We start from the raw sequence: 17,990 nt of genomic DNA, 5'->3' as shown, positions 1-17,990 counted from the left end.
AGATGGTGACCCATCGACAACAAAGCAATGGCAACAGATGTTCAAGTCAGGATGGTGAGTGGCCTGGAGGAGAACTTGCAAACAGTGTTCTCCTCGATGAAAGTGTTTGTGGGTACAGATAGTGCCAAGGATCTTTGGTGAATTTCTACAGTGCACCATGTAAACAGACAGCAAAACGGCAAATATTTAAGGCAGGCAGAAAACAGGAAACTTTTAGGTCAGTTAGCTTGACATCTTCCATGTGGAAGGTGTCAGAATTGATCATTAGGAGGTTATAACTGAACACTCAAAACCTCAAGGTTTTGAATAAGAATCAATATTATCTTATGAAAGAGAAACTGAAATTGAAATTATCCATCTCCTAGGAATTCCTTGAAGGAACGACATGCTCTTTGCATAAAGGGCAGCCCACTGATGTCACATTCCTTCCCAAACCCACGTACAGTACAAGGTTACTGCAAGATGCAGGAGTAAATCTACCAGCAGGGATAGAAGATAAGCTCTCTGACAGAAAACTAAGTACACATAAACAGATCTTCAGATTAAAAGGGACTAGAGTTTGGCCCTCACTTTTCTTTTTTACAATTTTATCAACGGTTTAGATATGGAAGTGAAGACACTGGCTAAATTTGCACATGACAAAGACAGGTAGGAAAGTATGTTGTGACGATAACAAGGAGAGATAGGTTAAATGAGTGGGCAAAAATATAGCAGATGGAGCACAATATCAGAAAATGTGAAGTGGTTCATTTGGTTCGAAGAAAAAACAACTGGAATATTATTTAAAGGGAAAATGACTGCAGAATTCAAAGGTGCAGAGGGATACAGGTGTCCTAGTATACCAGTCATAAGTTGCAACAGGTACTGCAAATGGTTAGTGGAATGCTATCTTTATTACAAGAGGATTTTAAGCATAAAAATGAGGTTACATTTCACTTCTACAATGCTTTGGTGGGATTTGGTCTCCTTATTTACAGAAGGATATAAATGCTGTTGGGGAGGCAGCTCAAAGATTTTGCTGGACTGTCATTTTGTTTAAAAAACCCCAGTTAACCAGAAAGATTGTACAACCTAGGCTTGTTTACATTGGAGTTTAGAAGAATGAGGAATGATGTAATTGAATTGTGTAAGAGCCTGAATGGTTCTGACAAGATGGACAAGGAAAGGATGTTTACTCTATGGATAATTCCAGAGCTATGGCATGCAAAATTAGAGCTTACAACTTCAGGACAGAGGTGAGGCGATCCATTTTCTCAGATGCTTGTGTGGCTTTGGAACTTCCTGCCTCAGAAGATGGCAGAAGCATGACCATTTTTAAAGGTGGTAGTAGAAAAAGTCTTGTTTATAAAAGGGAATAAAAAGATTACTAGGCCTAGACAGGAAAGTAAAACTCAAAACTTAAACTGATTGGCCACGATATTAAGGCGTAGAGCAGGATGAACACAGCAGGCCAAGCAACATCAGTGGAGCAGGAAATCTGATGTTTCGGGCCTAGACCCTTCTTCAGAAACATCTTTTTCTGAAGGAGGGTCTAGACCCGAAACGTCAGCTTTCCTGCTCCTCTGATGCTGCTTGGCCTGCTGCTGCTTTCATCCAACTCTACACCTTGTTATCTCAGATTCTCCAGCATCTGCAGATCCTACTTTCTCTGGTCATGATATTGTTGAATGTAGGAGTATGAATGAAGGGCCAAACACCCTCCCGTAATCTGTGGGTTCAGTTGTATGCCCGTAAATAAGAGGCTCATTCCATAACATCATTCTTATTTTGATAGCAATCTTAACTGGAAACTATTTAAATCCAGAGATATATGGAAGATAAATAGTGAAGAATCATTTAAGACAATCAGGAGTATCTAAAAGGTTCTGAACAGAGATGGTCAATGATTGGGCTAATATTAATATAGGTGATTGCACGTGTAATATATACAAAGCTGTAAAACATTAAGAATATTGCTCAAAATAGTGCACATTTTAATATTAACAGTCACCACAGTACATGTACTTCAAAACAGAAAATAAATATTGACTTGGTTAAACATTCTGAATCAATTATTGACAAATACAAAACTACTTTAATCAATCCTGTAATTTTAGGAGAAAGCTGGATTAATGTGTCTAATTTTTTTGCTACATTTTGTTTTAGGTTTTGATTTTTTTTGTACAGCCATGATATGCTAAGTTTACCCACTTCTCCAGGCAAATAACCAATTTTAGTCATTCACATTAAACAACATAACACAATCTATTTGCAAATACAAACATAGTTGAACTTTAGATATGGCAAATGAGCTCCTGTACTAAACACTTACAAAATTAAAACATTCCAAGTTTCTCTTAAAAAAGCCTTCTCAAAACAATGAAAAAAGTCAATTTTGACTAAGCTGCTGACATTTAGACTTCCTGTTATCTGCCACTTGTACTGTTATTAAATTCAGTTGGGAGTCCAAGAGACAAGGTTTCTGAAGCCATTGTTTAATTTACACAGCGTCAATGAAATAACAATATAAACAAATTAAAATTCCAATTGTAATATCACCACAGAAATTAGAGATTTTTTAGGTGCTGCATCTGAATTAGAAGGTTGACTACAGTTTGATTCTGGTAAAGTTGCCGCGGTCCTATCAAACCACATGACTGCTCGCTGAGAAAGAGATAGCTGATGGCTTAACCCAAGGGTCACGACACCTCAGGTAACGGAAGAGTTTGAGGAGAGTCCTACATGCTAACTTCATGTATGGGAATTGAACTCACACTGTTGGATCACTGCACAACAAAGAAGTCATCCAGAAACTATGAGAGAGTTTAGCTATTGATCTCAGTTATATATACGAAAGTAATGATTAAATTCCTCACAGACCTTCGGCGATGGTCAGGTTCTAAAGCACACTGATGTTAGACTGAGGCTGTGGCAGGTAGTGAGGGAGCTAACAAGAGGGAAAAACCATACTTGACCCCATCCTTAGCAATCTGCCAGCTAGAGTTGTATCTGACCATGACAGTATCGGTAAGAGTGACCATTGCACAGTCCTTGAGGAGATGAAGTCCTGCCTTCACATTGAGAATAACTTCCATTGTCTCAAAGTGTGAGGCTGGATGAACACAGCAGGCCAAGCAGCATCTCAGGAGCACAAAAGCTGATGTTTCGGGCCTAGACCCTTCATCAGAGACACTTCCACTGTACTGTGCGGGACTATCACTGTGCTAAATGGGACAGACTTTGCACAGATCTAGCAACTAAAGATTGGACATTCATGAGGTGCTGTGGGTCATCAACAGCAGAACTGTACTCCAGCACAATCTATAACCTCATGGCCAGCATATCGACCACTTAACTATTACCATCAAGCCAGGGGATCAACCCTGGCTCAATGGAGGGTGCAGGACGGTCAATCTTACCGATATGGTCATGGCCAGGTGCAAATGCAGCTGGCAGACTGGTGAAGATGAGGCCAAGTATGCTTTTGCCTGGATGAGTGCAGCCCCAACAACACTCAAGAATCTTGAAACCATCCATGACAAAGCAGCCCACGTGGTTGGCACTATGTCCACAAGGATCCACTCCCTCCACTACTGACGCTCAGATGCAGCAGGGTGTACTATCTACAAGATACACTGCAGAAATTAAAATATCCTCAGACAGTGCCTTCCAAACCCAGGACCACTTCCATCTAGAAGCACAAGGGAAGCCCACCACCTCCAAGTTCCGCTCCAAGCCACTCATCATCCTGACTTGGAAATATATTGCTGTTCCTTCACCATAGCTGGGTCAAAAACCTGGAATTCCATCCCTAATGGAATTGTGGGTCAATCTACAGTAGGTGGACCTCAGCGGCTCAAGGCAACAGCTCACCGCCACCTTCTCAAAGGCAACTAGGGATATAAACAAAATGCTGGCCAGCCAGCAACATCCAAATCCCATAAATGAATATAGGAAAAAGAGGGGGGGTTGTGGTAATATCAGGAGATTTATTTCACAACAATTTATTTCACACCTTGAATAGTAAACAAGGCATTGGTAATTAACACAAACCAGGTGAAAAAGAATGCATCTGTAAAAATGGCACCATAATGAAAAGAAAAATCAGTCAACTTCTTACTATGGCTAATTTGCAAATTGTATTTTCACTATGTGGAATAGGCCACTGCAATTTTAGTCAATTTTGTTCCATGTTAGTAACAGGTACAAAATAAAAAAGATGCCCATAAACTGAAGTCCCATCCATATGGACAATATAGGAAGGTTCCAGAGGAAGGTGATGTGGTCAAAGATTTCAAACAGCTTGAGAAAACAGGAGAGATTGCTTGCCCTTATCATAGTCAAATAGGATGGCCCCTGTGACTTTGATAAGAGCTGTTTCAATTCTGCAGCCAGGGTGGAAACCTGAATAGAAGAATTTAAACCAAGTTCCAAGTAAGACAGACATTGGATTTATAAAGTGTTTAAGTTCAAACTGGAAAGCAAAGCATGAAGCAGGGATGGTGGGGTCAAGAGTTTGTTTTTGCAAGGGGGGCAATTACGTTAGCTTTGAAAGAGAAGGGGTTCAGTGATCGTAGAAGGGAAATTGACCAGTTACACATTTAGGGCTAATGGTGCTGGTGGTGTTTGGTGAGTAAAATGTGCTCAGAAAGCACATCATGAAATTAGGAAACTAGGGAGACGAGCTGAAGAATAGACAGCTTTACTGACAGACTGACCAAGCTGAATAGCGAAAGGAACAAGGTGGCAGAGGCAGTTCCCTATATGTTCTCAATCTTCATAGCAAAGTGCATGAGGTTCTTGCAAGAGTTGTGAAGGCAAGTGTGTAGGAGAAAGGAGAGAGAGCTTCAGAAGATATTGCGAAGTAGAAACAAGATGGAACCAGTTCTGCATTTCAGGATGCTCCTGTAACAGTGAGTAGTTTCGTAAGACAAGTGGAGCCCCAACAGATATCTATATGATCCAGTCAGATTTGGCACTGTATGACCAAATCAACTGTCCCAAGTCTGATCAAGGTTGTGTCTCTTGGACTCACGGGAGGCAAGTGTACGTAAGGATTTAAAGGAGGGCTGTGGACAGGACGGCATGGTTAAGCAAATCAGCAGTTGCAGAAATGTCATGATGATCAAATGATCAAAGACTAGATGGTGGATTTTGGAAGTGCATTGCATGAAGAAATTTTTCCCAGCAGCAGATACAGAAGGTGAAATCAGTACAGGAAGGCAGATGTGGGTGCAGAAAGATACAAACAGATGATCAAAGATAGCCATTGCACAGTCCTCGCTGCTGTTATATTTTGTAAATCCAAGCACAGAAATGAAAACGACTTGCAACAGCTATACTTAGGCTGGGAAGACTGTGTACTTGAGTAGAATACAACACTAAGTCATAAGGGGAAGCAAAAAGTTTCCATAAGCTTGCAGTCTTTCTGGATTGGATGGATGTTGCTCACAGAGCGAGGTGGATTGGGGCTATTAGAGTACCATGACTAAGGTACATATTTCGCTCACCTTTTGTTCTAATATATTCAGTGGATTTCAGAACTGCACATGCCACCTCACATTGATCAATTTGGTTCACGTAGTCAAATTTTAAGACAGCCAGCGCATCTGTATTTGTTTAACCAAGCAAATCTCTCTGCAATGTCAAATAGCTTCATTTTGTGTTAAACTGGTAAAACGTGCACACAATCATCTCAACACATCCTAACCTCAAAAAGCAATATTCATGTCAAACAAATCAAATTTATTCCAAGGGATACTTAGGAACGACCAAAATCCACCACTTGTGCAACACGATATTCAAACAAATCATTGAAGGATATAATATTAGTTAAAAAATTAAACTTCTTTGTAAAGTTTTTAAGAAACCAGAATATTATCCAACATACTACCACCCGAATAGCCAATTAAGTTTTGTTTTATATCTACTGCATGTCAGATTTCATGAGATAGGATGAAAGCTTTCCTTCTGAATCTGAAGATCAAGTTAATTTATTAAAAAAATTAAGAGCCCTTTCAACATTTCAGGGCTTTGAGAATCCAAAACATTTCAAACAGTAACTGTCTTTCAACACCAAAGTGCTAAAGCTTCAAACAAACCTTATGAAATAAGTTTTATTTCACTGGTAAGAATACATTGGGCATCAAGTGTGATAAAAGAAATAGATGACAAGGATGGGGTGTAGTTACCAATGGAGGGCTATCTTTCACTGTAAAAACAGATGCAATGATGCAATTTATAAATTTCAAGTTTGATTTTAATTCAAGTGGCTGAATTACAGCCTTGTTTTACTGATTTAAAGATTGAGGGGCTTCCTGCCTAACACAAGATCATTTGCATCAACAAAATGCTGCCAGCAATACTATATGCAAGACTTGAAATTTAGTAAATCATCCCTATTCTGAAAGAAATTATGATCTCAGTACTAGCCTCACAGCATGAAATAAACAAGAATGCAATTCTTAACACAGTCATTTTCAACTAGAAATGACAACATTTTAATTATAAAGTTCATCAGCATAACAGATACACTGATTCCTCACAACCTATAGATCCAGATACTCATGAGGTTGGCTCCAGACACTATCTGGCAAACGTGTTCCTGTTGATCAGTAGTCCAGAACCAGGCGTCACAGTTTAAGGGTGTGTGGTAGGCCATTCAGGACTGAGATGAGAAGAGATTTCTTCCCCTAGAATGGTGAACCTATGGAATTTTTTTTGCCACAGAAAGCAGTTGAGGTCAAATATTGAATGTTTTCAAGCAGTTAGTCAAAAATCGCTTGACACCAAGCTATACCAATAGGTCAATTTGAAGTTTCGGAGCATAGCTCCTGCATCAAGTCAACTGAGAGAGCAGCACACAGACAGAGAACTTATAGGCAGAGTGATCAAAAGACTGTACAAATGGTGTGTGTGTGTGTGTGTAGAGGCGACTAACAGCTCTGTAGGTGATCAGTGTCAGACAGTTTGAGTAAGGTGTCAACAGCTGAATAACAAGCAATAACAATCCAATTAGATGAGGCAGAGAGATAACTACAAAAAAATTAAAACGAAGATGGCGCTGGAGACAAACCAAATTGACTGGAATAACATGACAAGTATAACAGTTGCATACCAAGGGTTAAACCAAACCCAGCTTCTGTAGCAACGCTACAGATTTCTTACAGAAACTCAGCACCCACGGGCCAGTCAAACAGGAACATTTTGTCGCAATGGGCATTTCGATACTCTACACCCACATTCCCCAGGACAGCATCACTGCGACAGCCTCACTACCTCATACCAACTGCCAATTTCCAGATGCCATCCTACAATTCTTCCGCTTCATCCTCGACCACAATGTCCTCACCTTTGACAACCAGTTCTTCATCCAGAACCAGAACAGCACAGGAATCAAATTTACACCCCAACACGCCAATATTTTCACGCACAAGTTTGAGCAAGACTTCTTTGCTGCACAGGACCTCCAACCAATGCTACATACCAGATAGATCAACATTTTCTTCCTTTGGACCCATGGTAAGCAACTACCGAAACAAGTACATAGCAATATCAACAAGTTTCACCCAACCATCAGACTTACCATGGCCTACTCTTCAAAGTCACTCTCGTTCTTGGACACAAACATCTCCATCAAGGACTGGCACCTCAGTACCACACTCTACTGCAAACCCACAGATAACCTCACAATGCTGCACTTCTCTAGTTTCCACCCTAAACATAGTAAAGAAGCCATTCCCTACGGACAAACCCTGAGCGTGCACAGCATCCGCTCGGATGAGGAGAAATGCAACAGATATCTAAAAATTTTGAAACACCCTTATAAGAACAGGATACAATGGCTCAACTCATCGATCACCAATTCCAATGTTCCACAGCGAAAAACCGCAATGACTTTCTCAGAAGACAGACACAGGATACAACTGTTAGCATATCCTTTGTTGTCCAGTACTTCCCATGCTCTTCACAGCCTTCAACATGTCATTAATGACTATGAGCAGCTCACCAAGATCCCCACACTTACACTTCTCTCAACCTTCAAACAACCGCCAAATCATAAACAGACCATCCAGCCTTCAGGACAACAAACCACAACACCACACTACCCTGCCACAGCAACCTCTGCAAAACATGTCAGATCACTGACATGGACACTACCATCACATGTGGGAACGGCACCCACCATGTACAAGGCATTTGATAAGGTTCCCCATGGTAGGCTCATTCAGAAGGTCAGGAGGAATGGGATACAAGGGAACTTAGCTGTCTGGATACAGAATTGGCTGGCCAACAGAAGGCAGCGAGTGGTAATAGAAGGAAAATAGTCTGCCTGGAAGTCAGTGGTGAGTGGTGTTCCACAGGGCTCTGTCCTTGGGCTTCTACTGCTTGTAATTTTCATTAATGACTTGGATGAAGGGATTGAAGGATGGGCCAGCAAGTTTGCAGACGACACAAAGGTTGGAGGTGTCGTTGACAGTATAGAGGGCTGTTGTAGGCTGCAGCGGGACATTGACAGGATGCAGAGATGGGCTGAGAGGTGGCAGATGGAGTTCAACCTGGATAAATGCACGGTGATGCATTTTGGAAGGTCGGATTTGAAAGCTGAGTACAGGATTAAGGATAGGATTCTTGGCAGTGTGGAGGAACAGAGGGATCTTGGTGTGCAGATACATAGATCCCTTAAAATGGCCACCCAAGTGGACAGGGTTGTTAAGAAAACATATGGTGTTTTGGCTTTCATTAACAGGGGGATTGAGTTTAAGAGTCGTGAGATCTTGTTGCAGCTCTATAAAACTTTGGTTAGACCGCACTTGGAATACTGTGTCCAGTTCTGGTCGCCCTATTATAGGAAAGATGTGGATGCTTTGGAGGGGGTTCGGAGGAGGTTTACCAGGATGCTGCCTGGACTGGAGGGCTTATCTTATGAAGAGAGGTTGACTGAGCTCGGACTTTTTTCATTGGAGAAAAGGAGGAGGAGAGGGGACCTAATTGAGATATACAAGATAATGAGAGGCATAGATAGAGTTGATAGCCAGAGACGATTTCCCAGGGCAGAAATGGCTAACACGAGGGGTCACAGTTTTAAGCTGGTTGGAGGAAAGTATAGAGGGGATGTCAGAGGCGGGTTCTTTACACAGAGAGTTGTGAGAGCATGGAATGCGTTGCCAGCAGCAGTTGTGGAAGCAAGGTCATTGGGGTCATTTAAGACACTGCTGGACATGCATACGGTCACAGAAATTTGAGGGTGCATACATGAGGATCAATGGTCGGCACAACATCGTGGGCTGAAGGGCCTGTTCTGTGCTGTACTGTTCTATGTTCTATACTCTTGACTCGGCCAACGTCGTCTATCTCATACGCTGCAGGCAAGGGTGCCAAGGCGTAGTATATTGGCGAGATCATAATAGGAGCTACAATAGTTGAATGGACACCGCACAACACTCACCAGATGGGAATGTTTCTTCCCATTTGGGGAACACTTCAGTCAAGGACATTCAGCCTCTGATCACCAGGTAAGTGTCCTCCGAGGTGGCCTTTGAGATACATAACGATGCAGAAATCGCTGAGCAGAAGCTGATAGCCAAGTTCTGTACCCAAGAAGATGGCCTCAACTGTGATCTTGGGCTCATGTCATGCTATGTGACAGCATCACACGTTCTGTATCTGTAAAATCTTCCTTAGTGCTGTTATGACAGCATTACCCTGATAAATTGTTATGATCTCTCTCCCTTAATTAGTTTGCACAGTTTTGGATTACTTATTACTTTGGTTAGACCCTCAGCATGCAAATCTTGTACCTATCATGTTATTTCAGTCATTTGGTTTGTCTCCAGCACCATCTTATTTTTAAAGTTTTTGTAAATATCTCACTGCCTAATTTAATTGGATTTAAGGTCATCCCTTTGTTGCTATTCAGCTGTTGATATTTCACTCACACTGTCCGAAACTTTTGATCGCCTGCATAGATTTATTATTCAACTCCACTAACGCTATTTGTATGATCTTTTGACCTCTCTGCCTATAAATTCTGTGCCTGTGTGCTTCTCTCTTACTTCACCCGAAGGGGCTACACTCCAAAAGCTAGTGATTTCAAATAAACCTCGTGGAGTGTGACCTGGTATCATGTGACTTCTGGTTTGTCCAGCCCAAAATGAGCACCTCCACTTCAAGGAGTCGGACACAGTTCTTAGGGCTCAATGGATTAAATGATATGTGGAGAAAGCAAGAACAGGATATTGCGTTGAATGATGAGCCATGATCATACTGAATGGTAGAGCAGTCTTGAATGGCTAAATGCCTACTCCAGCTCCTATTTGTATTTTTTCTTCAGACTTGTCTGGTCTGATTGCAGGGTATTTCACAGTGGATTAGCAAGTTAGATTGTAGCAGTATCTGCGCTGTTATCCACAGAAGTCCGTGCTTCAATGTCCTGCAGATATCAAGGAGGTAGATAGTAGCAGAGCTTAGGAGAATGCAAGCTGATGAAATGGGCAGACAATTCATACAATTAACAGGAAAAAAGAATGAATGAAGTGATACACTTTGATAGAAGTAGTGATGAGGACAGCCAGACAGCCAACATGAAAAGATTTTAAAAAGGGTCATGAATAAGCAGAGAGACTTAGAGTGTAAATACATTAAGTCTTTGAAGATGGCTGTTTAAACTTTGAAGTTGTGAAGGCTGTTTTTAAAAAAGCATTTGGGATCCATGGCTATGTAAATAGAAGCACTGAGCACAAATGCAAGTAAATCATGCTGACCTTTTGTAAATCACTGGTTAAGCCTTGGTTGCAGTAGTGTAGCCAACTTTAGGCAACGCACTGGAGGATGTCAAGGCTTCGAAGATAGTCCAGAATGGCACAAGGGAATCCAGGAGTGATGAGAAGCCGAGTGTGTTCTTCCAAGAACAAGAAAAAGTTGCGAAGATTTGTCAACAGTAGTGATAATCATGAATGGTTTTAACAGAATTAGTAAGGCAAGACTATCTTCAGTGCCATAAAGATCAGAGAACAGCAGTTTAAGAAGACTGCTAAAACCAAAAACAATGCCGCCATGAGGAAATGTCAAAACCCCTTGCACTGGCTGAAAAGATGAGGGAAACAGAATTGCTCATACCTTTCAAATAAGAATTCGATGTTCATTTTTGCCCTTCAAATATAGGACGAAGGAGCATCGATGAAATATTAACTGTAGAAATCTACCAATGCAGGTATGGTAGGCAGAATAGCCTCCTTCCTTTGAAATATCAGAATCAGAACACAAGTATTTGAAAACTTAAAAAATCTTTATCAAAAACACAGGTTTAACACAATGTGCGTAGAATTTCTTATTATTTACTGGAATCAATGAACACTAAGTATTAACTGCTCAGTCTTCACAATAATCTCCAAGATTAGCAAAGTAAATTTGTGTTGGGATTGCACACAGTCTTATTGGTAGCACTGATAATGGGAAATGCAGATGCTGGAGAATCCAAGATAATAAAATGTGAGGCTGGATGAACACAGCAGGCCCAGCAGCATCTCAGGAGCACAAAAGCTGACGTTTCGGGCCTAGACCCTTCATCAGAGAGGGGGATGGGGGTGAGGGGTTCTGCAATAAATAGGGAGAGAGGGGGAGGTGAACCGAAGATGGAGAGAAAAGAAGATAGGTGGAGAGGAGAGTATAGGTGGGGAGGTAGGGAGGGGATAGGTCAGTCGAGGGAAGACGGACAGGTCAAGGAGGTGGGATGAAGTTAGTAGGTAGGAGATGGAGGTGCAGCTTGGAGTGGGAGGAAGGGATGGGTGAGAGGAAGAACAGGTTAGGGAAGCAGAGACAGGTTGGACAGGTTTTGGGATGCAATGGGTGGAGGGGAAGAGCTGGGCTGGTTGTGTGGTGCAGTGGAGGGAGGGGATGAACTGGGCTGGTTTTGGGATGCAATGGGGGAAGGGGAGATTTTGAAACTGGTGAAGTCAAGGACCGCAACTTTCCCTCCACAGTGGTCGAGAACGCCCTTGACCGCGTCTCCCGCCTTTCCCGCAACACATCCCTCACACCCCGCCACAACCGCCCAAAGAGGATCCCCCTCGTTCTCACACACCACCCCACCAACCTCCGGATACAACGCATCATCCTCCGACACTTCCGCCATCTACAATCCGACCCCACCACCCAAGGCATTTTTCTATCCCCACCCTTGTCTGCTTTCCGGAGAGACCACTCTCTCCGTGACTCCCTTGTTCGCTCCACACTGCCCTCCAACCCCACCACACCCGGCACCTTCCCCTGCAACCGCAGGAAATGCTACACTTGCCCCCACACCACCTCCCTCACCCCTATCCCAGGCCCCAAGATGACTTCCCATATTAAGCAGAGGTTCACCTGCACATCTGCCAATGTGGTATACTGCATCCATTGTACCCAGTGTGGCTTCCTGTACATTGGGGAAACCAAGCGGAGACTTGGGGACCGCTTTGCAGATCACCTCCACTCGGTTCGCAATAAACAACTACACCTCCCAGTTGCAAACCATTTCTACTCCCCCTCCCATTCTTTAGATGACATGTCCATCATGGGCCTCCTGCAGTGCCACAACGATGCCACCCGAAGGTTGCAGGAACAGCAACTCATATTCTGCTTGGGAACCCTGCAGCCCATTGGTAGCACTCTTGGTTTAGCATGAAAATTGACAGTGTGAGGTCCATTGTAAAGACCTGAGAAAATCTAGCACTGAGGGAGACCTGCACTGTCAAAAGTTCTGTTTTTAAAATGAAACTTTAAATCGAGGCTCCACCTGCCCTCTCAGCTGCAAAAGATATGCAGTACTACTTGAACAGCAGAAGAGTTCTCTGTATCCTGAACATTTAACACTCAATGACATCACCAAAGCAAATTAATTGGTCACTATCTTCTTGTTATCTGAAGAAATTTGCAGTACTGATAACGGCTCCCAAATTTGACTTAAAAAAAACTGCTAGTGATCTCAGAACTACTTAATCAGCTGTAAAGCACTTCAAAATAATCAGAGGACCCGAAAGGCATTATCTAAGTGCACACATTTTCAAGTACTTTCAAAGTTAAAAGCTACCTGCATGGTAGGACAACTGGCAGCATTGTCAATGGGTGCTAGTACAGCATACCAGCTATTACTGCATCAAGATGTTACAAATATTTTTCAAGGAAGTCAGTTCTTACTTGTATAGAATCGTAAAGTAGCTTTTTGTCCAAAATTGCAGTACTCGGGCAAATTTGGAGGATGACGACAATTTGATGTTGTATTTCTGTACTTTGCCACCTCTCACCCACCTTCCCACTGAAAAAAGCCCCAACAACCTAACTGTGCAACCACTAACCATTTAATTGAGAAGATTAAGGAGGGGAAAATTACTCATGTTAACCTTATTTTATGTTTGTAATTTCTTTTTATATTTGTACACTGCCTTAAGCATCAAATCTATGTTGCATGCAAAAGTAATTAGCCACGGGATGCAAATGATCCCAAAAGTAGTTTCAAAGAAGAGGTGACTCCACTCTGAGTCAATGTTCAGAGAATTGCAGAATTCCTACAGCACAGATAGAGGCCATTTGGCCATCAAGTCTGCAGCAATCCTCCGAGCATCCCACCCAGGCCCACCCTATCCCCATAACCCTACATTTACTATGGCTGATCTACCTAGCCTGCACATCCCTGGGCTCTATGGGGCATTTTAACATGGTCAATCCATCTAACCTGCACATCTTTGGGCTGGAAGAGAAAACTGGAGCATGCAGCGGAAACCCACACATACATGGGAAGAACATGCAAGCTTCACATGGACAGTCTTGATCTAAATTTGCATAAACAATTTGAACTTAAAGTTAAACCGAGTGTGACTCAAGTGATTGGAGTCATACCTAACAAAGGATGATAGCTATGGTTGTTGGAGGTCAATTATCTCAGTTCCAGGACATCTATCTTGCAGGCCCAACTATATTCAGTTGCTTCAAATGATCTGCCCTCCATCACAGGTTAAAGGTGAGGATTTTTTCTGGATAGGTGCACAGTGTTTAGCATCCACCTCCTCAGAAATTGAAGCAGTCCCATATCCAGGTCTTGCAGCATTTGGACAACATCTAGGTTTGGACTGATAAGTGACAAGTAACATTGCTGGGCAATGACCCTCTTCAACGAAGTTCTGAAGGAGGGTCTAGGCCCAAAACTTCAGCCTTCCCGCTCCTCTGATGCTGCTTGGCCTGCTGTGTTCATCCAGCTCTACACCTTGTATATCGAAGAATCTAACAATCGCCCACTGACACTCAATGGCATTTACCATTGTTGAATGCCACATTATCAACATCTTGGGCATTTTCAATAAACAGAAACTGAGTTGTATCGTCATTCAAATATTCTAGCTAGAACAGGAGGTCAGAATTTTTAAGTATGTTACTCCCAAAGCCTATCCCCAAGTTAAAAGGCAAGGGCTGTTCAGAGATTTGCCAGACTAATTCCTGGAATAGAGGATTGTTTTAGGAGGAAAGGTTGGACTGGTTACTCTTGTATCTGCTGGAGCTTAGAAGTGTAAGAGATGATGTGATTGGAAAAAGATGATCCTAAGGGATCTTGACAGGGTGGGATGTGGAAAGGATGGTCTGTCTTCTGGAGGAATCTAGAGCTTGAAGTCACTGTTCAAAATGCAGAGGTCATCCATTTAAGACAGAGACAAGGAGAACCATTTTCTCACAGAGGGCGATGATTCTTCAGAATTCTTCTCCAAAGACAACATTGGAAGAACACAGTTTTTCAATACTTTTAAAGGCAGAAGACAATAAATTCTCAATAATTAGAGGTGAAAGTTAGCACAGCTTGCGGGGAAATAAAGTAATCACATCAGCTTAGTAGTACTAGCCGAAAAGTTATTTAGCCAGTGGAGTGGACAGCTACCTTGGTCTCCCTTGAAAAAGTTCCACTGGGCTTGCGGCATCAACTACATAGGTAACCAGAATGTCAGTTTAACATCTCTTGAGACATAGCAGCTTTAGCAGCATTCTCTCAAGACTGAGCACCAACAGCACATCTCAGGATTGCACTGCAGTGTCAACTAAAATTAATAGTGCTACTTAAAACAACTTTAACTCAGGACAGCACTAGTACAGAATAAAACTGATTCACAAAGGGAAAGAGAGTTCAAGGAAGGGTTAAATGGCATGAAAAATTAATAAGGGTCAAGGAAATGATTCAGAACGGAATGCGAGAGGGGAAATGAAAAGGAAAACGTCAACAGTAAAGACAACAAAACCGAAGATAGATGTAATAATATTTGAAGTTTGAGCTTTCTTGAATCTTGTCCACAGACAAATGACCTTTAGAAATGGGAGGCAGAAATTTGTCACCACAGCGCAAAGCCCTAAGAATCAGGCATCAGCAGGTCAAAATAAAACAAATAAAACCGACTGTTTCCCCCTCACCGCCATTAGAGATTTCACAGTGGTCTCTAAACCACCAAGACCTTAGCTCATCATCTCTCTCCCCTATGGGACAGTCCAAGTCCAGTTATCAAGAGCTTCAAGTATGATACAGAAAAAAAATTGGACAGCAGATTTTCTTCTAGTTGTGTCATGTTACAGTGCAGTATGTAGGTTTTTAAGGATAGATGAAAAAGCATCTACTTTCCAAATTCCAGTCTAGGTCAGAGATCACCTTTCAATGGATCTTTTCTATATTACAATCCATATTGTCATGGCTATTTCTCAGCCAGAGGTTTTGGATCACTGCTCATGAATCACATCTTTTGATGCTCAGACTCTGATTAGTAAGCATTAAAATTTCTCAAGGCTGTATTTCTCAGTAATGATAAAGGTTGATTGAAATGAACAGCATGAAATTTAATTAATCACTCCCCATTATTTACTGTCAGCATTAATTACCAGCAATAAGAGTAAAAGTTAGTTTGTGATTAAAAGTGCATCCTGCAGAGAATATTTTCCAATAACCCATATCTCTGCACATAAAGAATGAAAACCAAATAGAGTCATACTGCAAAGAAACAGGTCTTTCGGTTCAACTTGTCCATGCCGACCAGATATTCTAAACCGATCCAGTCCCATTTGCCAGCAGTGGGCCCATATCCCTCTAAACCCCTTCTATTCATATTGCTATCCAGATGCCTTTTAAATTTTGCTACTGTACCAGACTCCACCACTTCCTCTGGCAGTTCATTTCATACACACACTACCCTCTGAAAATGTTGGCCCCAAGTCTCTCTTAAATCTTTTCTCTCTCACCTTAAAACTATGTCCTCTAGTTTTGGACTCCCCTATCTTGGGGAAAAAGACCCTGGATATTCATCCTATCCATGCTTCTCATGATTTTATAAACCTTTATTAGGGTCACCCTTCAGCCTGTGACACTCCAGAGAAAACAGCCCCAGCCTGATCAGCCTCTCCCTACAGCTCAAACTCTCCAACCCTGGCAACATTCTTGTAAATCTTTTCTGCACCCTTTCAAGTTTATAACATCCTTCCTATAGCAGGAAGGCCAGAATTGAATGCAGTATTCTGAAAGTGGCCTAACCAATTTCCCATACAGCTGCAACGTGACCTCCCAACTCATACACTCAATGTTCTGACCTACAAAGGCAAGCATACCAACTGCCTTCCTCACTGTCGTATCTAACCGCGACTCCACCTTGAAGAAACTATGAACCTGCACCCCTAGGTCTCTGTTCAGCAACACTGCCCAGGACCTTATCATTAAGTTAGAAGGTAAAATATAAACATTAAAATGTAACTAACTTTTATGCAAAAGGAAGTTAGAAGGTAATGCCTGCATACAAAAAACTCAGTTCAAATTTTGAAGTTATACATTGCATTAATGTGAAGACAATGCTGTGATGAAATGTGGGGCCATCTAGGAAGCAAAACAATAGAGTTCGGTGCAGGATGAGGATTTCTTTACAGTAAAAGTGGCAATACTGTATATACGAACAAGGTGTCAACTCTGTGAGATAATTAAGGCATATAACTCTAACACTTATATAATGGTTAGGATGGGCAGAAATTGACATTAGTGAAGAAACAATATTTTTTAAACACACTATCGATGGTATGATCTTACTAAAGTCAAAACAAGAACTTTTTTCTTTCTAATCCACTGACTTGATATGGTTTTTACTTTGTCTAAAGTGGACTTTTCAATATCAAGTCTTTTTTGCACAATTGCAATAACATTGTTTGCAACATGTTTTGCAACTTGAAATTTTATTCCATGTCTGCACTTATTAAAATTAAAACATCTACACCTGCCGCATCTTATGATTAGTTACAGAAATTTTACTTACACCTAAAACTCAGCATAACATCTTCCACATTACTAACTTATTACTCACAGGGTTCACCAAAACAATTTAAAAACAAACCAAAGCCGAGAAATGGAGTTGAGAGGAGCTTTAAGAAATAACCAATTTATCTATATAATCCATTTCATACATCAGCCACTATGACATAACCTCAAGAATTTGAGTCCATTCCTGTCGTCATTTTGAGCACTGTTAAACTTCCCGATATTTGCTCAGCCAGTGCTACTATACCCAACTGAACTGGTGACACGTTACCACAGCAAGTGGACAGAATTCAAAACCCCTAGTAAGTGCTACACTCCTTCAGACTAGCTCAAGTAATTTCCATCTCCAACATGCCAGAAAGTTGACTTGGGTTTAAACCTACATCAAACTACGTGTCACTCTGGAGATATCTAGATCCACATCCCTTCTCTGCCCTACATCATTACGCAAGGTAAACGTGGGTCTGCCAACACCAAGTGATATGATAAGTAGCAAAACTCAATAACATGTGCAACTGCATTGTCATCATCCTCCACAATTAATATACATATGTTTGCATCTCCAAACAGAGTTGCTGATTAAGTTTCAGCAGCATCGAGCTAGCCTTTCAACAATGGTAGGTAACAGCTCTGTACTTGGGAAGAACATATCCTTATATTTAGCTTCTAGATAACACTTTCCAGTCTGTCTAGCACTGAGCTGCAGTTTTTT

General features: G+C 41.6%; 1 protein-coding gene across 2 annotated transcripts in view; it reads right to left on the bottom strand.

Moving 5' to 3' along the window:
• sppl3 (signal peptide peptidase 3) overlaps window positions 1-17,990 on the bottom strand; it is a 188,436-nt gene that overhangs the window by 41,366 nt on the left and 129,080 nt on the right. The window lies entirely within an intron of this gene.

This window comes from Stegostoma tigrinum, chromosome 26 (genome assembly GCF_030684315.1).
Source record: "Stegostoma tigrinum isolate sSteTig4 chromosome 26, sSteTig4.hap1, whole genome shotgun sequence".
Lineage (NCBI taxonomy): Eukaryota > Metazoa > Chordata > Chondrichthyes > Orectolobiformes > Stegostomatidae > Stegostoma > Stegostoma tigrinum.
Note: the sequence above shows the minus strand (reverse complement) of the source record. Positions and strands in the feature narration are given on the sequence as shown.